The following is an 8,599-nucleotide window of genomic DNA, read 5'->3' on the forward strand; positions in this document are numbered from 1 at the left end:
GCTGACTGTAAATCATCTAAAAGGGAAGGAAAAGGGTTTGATTTCATTTGGGACTGGCTTTGGGGGGGCTGGTCTTGGGGGGCTGCCCAATTTATGTGGGAATTCCCAGCAGAAGCTGGGTGCTTCTGGTGTCTCTGGTGGGTGAGGAGATCTGAGAGGGAAATGTCCCCAGGAGCATGATCCTATATCTTCTGTGTGAGGAGCCCCATGTGAGGGAGCCTTGGTGACTAAGGCTCGGGTCTCCTCTACCAGCTCTGATCTCTGTGACCTGTCCCCAATTCCCCCCACACTCCCTGGACTTCATGAAATTATTTGTGTAACTTCAATTCAAACAAGTCTGTTAACTTTCCCCAGTTAAAGTCAACATCCGTTGCTGGCTTTGCTGATTCAGAGCATTTTAGAGCCAGGAGGGACTTTTGACTTTATAAGGTCTAACCTTTCAAAGACCGTGACTTGTTGACTGCTCAGACACTTCTGATGGGCCCCCCCTTCTGTTTGGATAGATCCTGATCCCATTAGCACATAGTAGTGGTCACATGCTGACCTGTTGACCCAAAGGGGGCTTCCAGCCTTGCTTCTAGCCTCTGCCCTGCCTGGACCCTCAGTGCTAACCACAGTATAAATTGTCCCAATGCCTGAGACACCTTCCCAGCGCTGGGCCTTTGCACCTATGTCTCCCATCCCCATCTTCTCTCCTACCTGGTGAAATTCTCAGCCCTCACCAAAGACTAGGTGAAGTGTCACCTCCTCCTGGAAGCCTTCCCTGATTCTACCAGGAAGAAGTAACTGTTCTGTCTTTCATGCTCCAAACACCTCTATCAGAAAATATGAAGCCTTGACCTCTGTCATTTGTTTGCCATTCCTTCTCATAGAGATGGTGAGCCCTTTTAAGTTGGGGGCTCTCTGTTTCTCATTTTCATGTTCTTAGGATAAGTGTTCATAGGAAGGCAAGTAGGAAGCCCTAGCACATAGAAGCATTGAGTAAGTGACTCACTGGGCAACTCACTTGTTCACTAAACTGATTAGGGAAAAAGAGGAAGATAATTTTGAAAGTAGAAACTTGTATCAAATGGGATCCTTTCAGTTTCTAGTAACGGGAAACATAACACAAACTTCCTAAAACAAAGAGGGAGTTTAACTGGCTCACAGAACTAAAAAGTTCCAGGTAGGTAGGGCTTCAGGAGGGGTTTGATCATGGTGCCAAATTATTTTTTAAATTTAAAATTTTTTTACAGTGTTCTCTGCTGTGGCTCTCTTCATATGTTGATTTTGGCCTCACGCTGGCTTCATTCGTGGTGACAAAGTGGCTACATCAGGTTTCAGTTTCATGTCCTGACGCCAACCATTCAAAAAGATAGAGGGCATCCATGTCCCATAATTCTAGGCAAAACCTTTTAAGGTTTGCACTGGTTTAAGTACAATTGCTATGGCAAAGTGAACGTGATTCCTGCGTGGCTTAGACCAATCATTCTCATCCTGAGAAGCCCTCAGTTTCTCAGCAGGGTCAGTCCCATCCAAACCACAAGGCTGTATGTAATGGTGTTTTTAAAAAACATGAATTTCAGTTTTCCTTCCATCCTTCTTTCAACTCACAAACAAACAATAGACAGCTATTACAATACAGATTCTGTGCCACATGTTGAAGAGACATATAAGATTAGGACAAGATTGTGACCTCAAGGTGTTGATAATCCTACTCAAAGAGATTTTGAAAATTATCTTAAAGGCGATGAGGCACCACAAGGGAATTTTAAGCAGGCGAATGACTGTGTACTAGTAATCTATTGCTGTCTAACAAGGACCTCAAAACTTAGCAGCTCAAAACAACCGATATTTATCATCTTGCAGTTTCTGTGGGTCAGGGATTTGGGCACAGCCAAGCTGGAGGCCTCTAGCTCAAGATCTCCCACATGGCTGCAACTGAGGCATCGGCCAGGGCTGTATCCATCTCACAGCTGAGTAGGGGAGATTTGCTTCCAGCTCACTCCTGTGGCTCAGGGCAGGCCTCGGCAGATTTGCTTCGAAGCTCACTCACATGCACCTCTCCGCTGAGCTGCCTTACGACATGGCAGCTGGCTACGCCCAAGACTAGTAACCCAAGAGAGAGCGAGGAAGAACCGTCCAAATCGAAAATTAGAAATAATTCCCATCTTTTCTGGCGTATTCTATCTGACAAAAGTGAAGCAGTGAGTGTAGCCCACGCTCAAGGGGAGTGCATTATCCAAAAGTGTGACTACCAGGAAGTGGGGATCACCGGTACCCTCTAAAAATCTGTCCACTGCAAGGACTTCCCAACAGCTCAGCATCTCAGAGCAATGACATGACATCAGCCTGCGACTTCCTAAGAACAGTAATTAATAAAGGAGGATTTAGGAGTGGGCAGGAGAAAATCGTGTGGGACTGGATGGATTCATTCACTCATTCATTCAAAAAACATTTACCGAGTGCCCATGTGGACAGGACTGTGCTGGGTGCTGGGATGGCTGCTGTGCCAGACCCTGTCTCCCCTCGTGAGTATTAGTGTCCAGCAGGGAACAAAGTTGAACAAGACACTGACCTTGAATGTCACAGAAAAGGGCAAGAGTCAAGACTGTGAATAATACCCCCACACAGCCAAGCCAGTCAGGGAGGATTTCCTGGGGGAAGGGACATTTCAGCTGAGCCCTGAGGGATGAGGAGGAGAATCAGGGGAAGGGGAGGGCAGTGTAGGTCTTGGGGTGAGCCCCCCTCCTCGCCCCTTCTTCCCCTCTCCCTACATCTGTCTCTGCTCAAAGGTCCCCTTCTCAGAGAGGCTTTCCTTGTCCCCACAGTCCAAGGTTGTCACTGTCCATCCCCAGCCCCAGAGCCAGATGCTATAACGTCACCCTGTTTACCTTCTTCCAGCGCCTCTTCCCACCTGGGATACTCGTGGATGATGGTCTACCTGTTCCTTCCTGCCTCCCCACTCCAGACGTCAGATCCTGGGGGCAGGGACCTCGTCTGTTCACTGCTGCACCCTCACCCCCATCTGGGCCGGCACAGAGTAGGACCTCAACAAGCCAGTTGGCACGAGCAGACCTGACGCTGGGCCTTTATCCGGCATCCCAGGTTGTCTCCTTGAGGACCGACCCGCGTCCTGAAGTGTCCCAGGTCCTGAGCAGCGCGATCCCGTCCCCTCCCCTCCGGTTCTCCTGTGCAGCACGAGGAAGAGGGGCTCAGAGCCCAGGGGGTGACTTCACCAGCCTCGCCCTGTCATGCTTCACCGCTCCTCTCTGGGCTCCTAATAACGGCCACACTTTGAGGTTGGAGAGGGAGCGTTAAGGCCAGTCAAGTGGATAAATCACATCTTTTCAAATGGGGCAAACACGGATTTACACAATAGCCTGTGACAAACGCACTTTCAGGGGACAATCTGGCAGGAAACATTCCTTTTTCCAAAGGGTGCCTCGGCCCTGGGAGAAATAATGAGGGCTTTTTAAGGATTCTAATTGTTCCCGGTGCTGACAGGCTGCAGGGCCAGAACTGCTGCCGCCACCCAGCACTCACACAGGCACCCAGCGTGTCTATTCCTGGGTCTCCAGGTGAGCGCCCTGCTCCCAGGGGTGCCTGGGAGCCCAGGGTCCGTGCCCGTGGTTCCTGCTCCCTCCTGCCGACACACTCCTTCTCAAGGTCCAGGGTCACTGTGACAGCTGCGGATCTCGACCTGTCAGCCACCCCAGGTCGCCCAGCACCTGCCTGGTGCTGCCTGGGAAGAGAGAGCTGGAGCTGAGGTGTGAGACAGGCCTGGCTGCCCTGTGCCCTATCCCCACACCCATGGGGGAGGGGCAGCAAAGCAATTGGAAGGATGGAGAGGGTGAAGATTATGGGGTTCATTTAGGGTCTCGGGACCCAGTACTGTTGTCCTGCCTGATCTGGGCCCTGTGTCCTCTACCTCCACCTTGGAATAAACCCCATCAGACTCGCCTGGACCCTGCAGTCACCCCCAGGGTGTACCCCATCCATTTCAGCCTCACTTTCCATCCTTCCCCATGGCAGGTAGGGAGATTGTAGCAAAATGCTGAATCAAAAATTAAGTCCTGCCCACATTTAAAACTTCTAGTATCTTAGAATGAAATCCAAACTGCTCATCTCGGAGTAAGAGTAAAAGTGTTGGCAGGAACAGACGGTTCAGAAGAGGGAGCAGTCTCAGGGGATTCAATGGATGGGTGATCACCAAGGTGAGCGCAGGAGACAGGAAACCAGCAGGGGCTGGTGAGGCACCTGCAGGCGAGCGACAGTGGGGAGCTGCGTGCATCCCAGTCCAGAAGGGACCAAAGGAGGGGGCGCTTACCAGACCTAAGAGACAGCTGCAGCCACAGGGGAGGGGCCGTCCGATGGAGCTGGGGTCACAGGAGAGAGATGCAGCCACTGCCAAGCGTGGTCAGCGGAAGGACCTGGGGAACCAACACCTGACCTCTCTCCTCCTGCCCCTGGCCTCCAGGACCCAACAGAAAACGGGTCCCCAGGAGGGAGCAGGGCCCTGTCGGTGCTGCCCCTGCAGGTCAGTCTCCCGGGCACAGAGCAGGGGAGATGGGTGAGGGTGAATCTGGAGGGCACACAGGGGACAGCAGCACATGTGGCCCCCGAGGCCCAACCAGATCTGCCCTGCCTGCTCCTTGGACCTTGTCTTCTGCCCTCTGCCCCTCACTCACCCTGTTTCCACCGCGCTGACCTTTGTTCAGCTTCTCAAGTACATTGAACTCCTTCCTGCCTCAGGGGCTTTGTGCCTCCTGTTTCCTTGGCCTAGGGGGCTCTTCCTCCTAACCCTTTCATGGCATTGAGGTCTCAGCACAAGTGTCACTTCCTCCCAGGGGCCATCTAACCACCCATCCAATCTTGTCCCCATGCTCCACCCCACCTGTCACTTTTCCTTGCTTTCCTCTCATCATAGCTCACATCGCTGACCTTTTCTGTTTATGTCTTTGACCAGGTTAGAACCTTAGCCTCCCCTCACTCCCCAGGGCAAGGACAGTGTTCTGACTATTCCCTGCAAGCCCTCAGTGCCCAGAGCACATGTAGCTGATTATTTAGTGTTTGTGGAATAACCCTCTGATTTCAAGGCAGTGAGTTAGAGCCCAGCCTCTGTTGTAGCACCATCTGATTATGGAGCCCATCTTCACAGAGCTGTATGACCCAGAGCGAACCACTCAGCTCCTGCAGGCCTCTTCTGTTAAATGGAGCAATAACTACCTACCACATGGGGTTGCTGAGAGTGAAATGAGCAAAAGTACACGTTTCCATTCTGGCTCATGGCAGGCACTGAAGATGCATTTCCTATTGCCCTACTGTAGTTGCTTTCGGGAGCACTGAGCCCCCAGGAACTGCTCCTGCTTTGCTCCTTGGTGGCTGAGTGCTGTGCTCTCCCCCTGAGCCCCAGACCCTCTAGGCAGACCCCTTCTCTGTTTAGCAGCCCAGGTGGTCATCTTCCTTCCACTCCTCAGACATACCCATCCCTCTCCCACCTCAGAATGGGACGCACTCACTTCCCTGCTCAGCACTTCCCCTCCTCTCTCCTCATCTACAAATGCCTGCTCAGCTCAAATATCACCTCCTCAGGGAAGCCTCCATGATTTCACCCAGGACCAGGTCAAGCCCTGTCATCATCTCAGGTGCTCTCCCCTCTCCATACCCTGCTGGGGTAATTCATTTTACTGTAATTGACTAAGAAATATTTCACTTCCCTGCCAGGGTCTGTGTATCTTTTTTTTTTTTTTTAAATATATTTATTTATTTATTTATTTGGCTGCACCGGGTCTTAGTTGTAGCATGCGGGATCTTTGTTGCCGTGTGTGGGATCTATTAGTTGCTGCATGCAGGATCTTTTAGTTGTGGCATGTGGGATCTAGTTCCCTGACCAGGGATTGAACCCACGCCCCCTGCATTGGGAGCACGGAGTCTTAGCCACTGGACCACCAGGGAAGTCCCAAGGGTTTGTGTATCTTGTTCCCTATTGTATTCTCAGTGCCTAATCATTTTCACATTCAATAAATACTGGAAATTTCCCCAAAGAGCTCCCCCCATGTCCCCAGTCCCTGACCCCAGCCAGGTGTATAGTTCAGATATGCTGGCAGGTCAGGCCCATCTATAATGCGGATGTCAGGGTCTCCGAGAAGCAGAGATGTCAGGACACTCTTTGGCTTCAGAGTCTTTGGCCTTCTCACAGCTGGGCTTGGGCCTGGCACTGCCTGCTCACTGGCCTGGCATCCATCCCCTGGTTATCCTGGCCTTTTCACCCAAGGCTCAGCCCCTCCTTTCCTCCCTGGAACATTTACTGAAGGACTCTTGACCTCCTTGGGGGCGGGCGGGGAATGACACACACAACTGGGTGATAAGTGCTGCGAGAAGGATGAGAAGGGATGCAGGGAAGAGCAGGGGAGGCCCTAACCAGTCTGCTGGGTCTCTGGGGCAATGGTCAGGGAAGGCTTCCCAGGGGAGGTGATCCCTGATCTGAGTTTTGAATATAAAAGAGGTGTCCAGGTGAAGTCAAGGGAGAGGTATTCCCTGTGGAGGAGCAGCGTGTGTGGTGCGTGCAGGGGGTAAGAGAGAAGGTGGGTGCATTACAGAGCCATAGCAGCTGACTGGGGGAGAGAGCTAGAGAGAGGTGAAGCTGGAGATGGGGTGTGGTGCGTAAATTCCCATAAATTCCTGTACCTCTGAACTCAGGCCCTCTTTTCTGTTGTTGCTGCTCCTGATTCCCTGCACCCAGAAGCTGGGCGTAGGGGCATCGGCACACACAGGCAGAGGCTTGAAAAGCCTTGTGCATGTGGGCGAGTCCTGTCCTGCTACTGGGAATCCTGTGGTCACCACCATGTGGATAAGCCTGGGCTGGCCCCTCAGAGGAGAGACCACGTGGAGAGCGGTCCCAGCCATCAGAGTCTTCCCAGCTGTCCCAGCTGAGACCACGACAGATGAGTGAGGCCAGCATGAGAGACAATTCACCCCCAGTCAAGCCCCAGTCAAGCCTGTAGGGGACAGAAAAAACCATTCAACCAACCCACGGAATCATGAGAGATAATCAACACTTGTTTTAAGCTGCTACCTTTTGGGATGGTTTGTTACGCAGTGAAAGCTAACTGATGCATGAGAGGCTGGCTAGATTAGGCTGGGCCTTCTGTGTCTGGCTGGAGAGTCTGGGGTTTATCACTGTGGCTGTGAGAGTGGGCTCTAAGACACAACTTCAAATCCCGTCTCTGCCTTTCATCAGCCGTGGGACACACCAGGCCTTTCTGTGCCTACATTTCCTGACATACTATGTGGAAACAATAATTCTTTGAAGGATATTAAGAGGATTGCATGTGTAAATAAATACAAAGTGCTGAGGATAGAACCAGGGAACGCTAGCTTCTTATCATCAAGCTCGTCCTATGACTTCCCATCCTAGAGTCCAAGCCACATTCACCCACTCAGCCTCCCAGTCTTGACTGATGTGACCCTGACCTGGGCTTTTGTCCCTGCCTGTAAGGTGGCCTGCCATCCCTGCATGCCCAGGATTTTAGCTCAGGTTCTGATTTTAGCACTCAGAGTCCCAGGTCCCAGGAAACCCCCTCTGTAGTACCAGATAAACTGGGAGGGTTGGTCACCTTACCTGCTGGGCAACTCCCAGAGTCTAAAGAAATTCCTGGTCCTGAGCCCTCAGCAGCCCGGGTCCATCCGGCTGTCCTCTGATGGCAGCCTCCTCCCCCTCATAACAGCTGAGATCCCTCTGGTTTGAAAATAAACATGGGTAACATGCCCAGGGTCCCAGGGGGAGCATAATTCCACATGCACACAAGACAGGAGCCATATTCTTATGTTGTTTCTCTAAACATGCAGAGGCCTCAAGCATCAGAGAAATTAGAGATGACACCCGTGTTTCTACAACAGGCTGTTTGGCTTTATAAGAAGTTACTAAAGCACAGAGCTCACTCCCGTATGGAGGCCGCCAGGTCTGCTCTGAGTCAGGGGCATGGGGACCCTTTGTCTTTACCCCCTTTCACCCCCCCAGCTCAGAGCATGGGGCTCACAGGGATGTGGGCCTGAGGGTGGCCTCCCCTGGGGACCTAAGAAAGGAGGATGTTGGGGGGAGTCAGTGTCCCTGCTGGGGGGCCCAGGTAAGTGATGTAGGAATCGGGGTGGGGGGTGTGATGACCTCCTTTTATCAAGTTGTCATAACTGATGCCCCCTTCTCTCATGTATTTGCTCCTAATGGGGTCAGAGCCAGACATCTTGTGACAACGAGAAGGATGTCTCAGCCCTTGAAGGCCCAGGGGAGCCTTGGGCACAGAGCAGGCTGCAGGACCTCCTCTGGTCTGGATTAAAAGGCTCAGACAGGGCCTGGGCCACTTCTGTAGTCAGGAGATCCAGCAGGGACATGTGGCTGAGTCCTGCATCCTCCCAGAAGGTGAGCGTTTCCCTGGAATTGCCCGTGTAGATGTCCTGAGAGGCATGCAGCCCATGGCTGTGATCACAATAACATCTCCAGCCACGCTAACAGCAAGGACCAATGATCGCCTTCCTTAAGTGCTGGCTGTAAGAGGACACGCAGCCCAGAGCAGGGCTGTTCTTGGCAGCCTTAAAACTCCACCATCAGGGCCAGCCTGGA

The sequence above is a fragment of the Phocoena sinus genome, chromosome 1 (assembly GCF_008692025.1).
Source record: "Phocoena sinus isolate mPhoSin1 chromosome 1, mPhoSin1.pri, whole genome shotgun sequence".
Lineage (NCBI taxonomy): Eukaryota > Metazoa > Chordata > Mammalia > Artiodactyla > Phocoenidae > Phocoena > Phocoena sinus.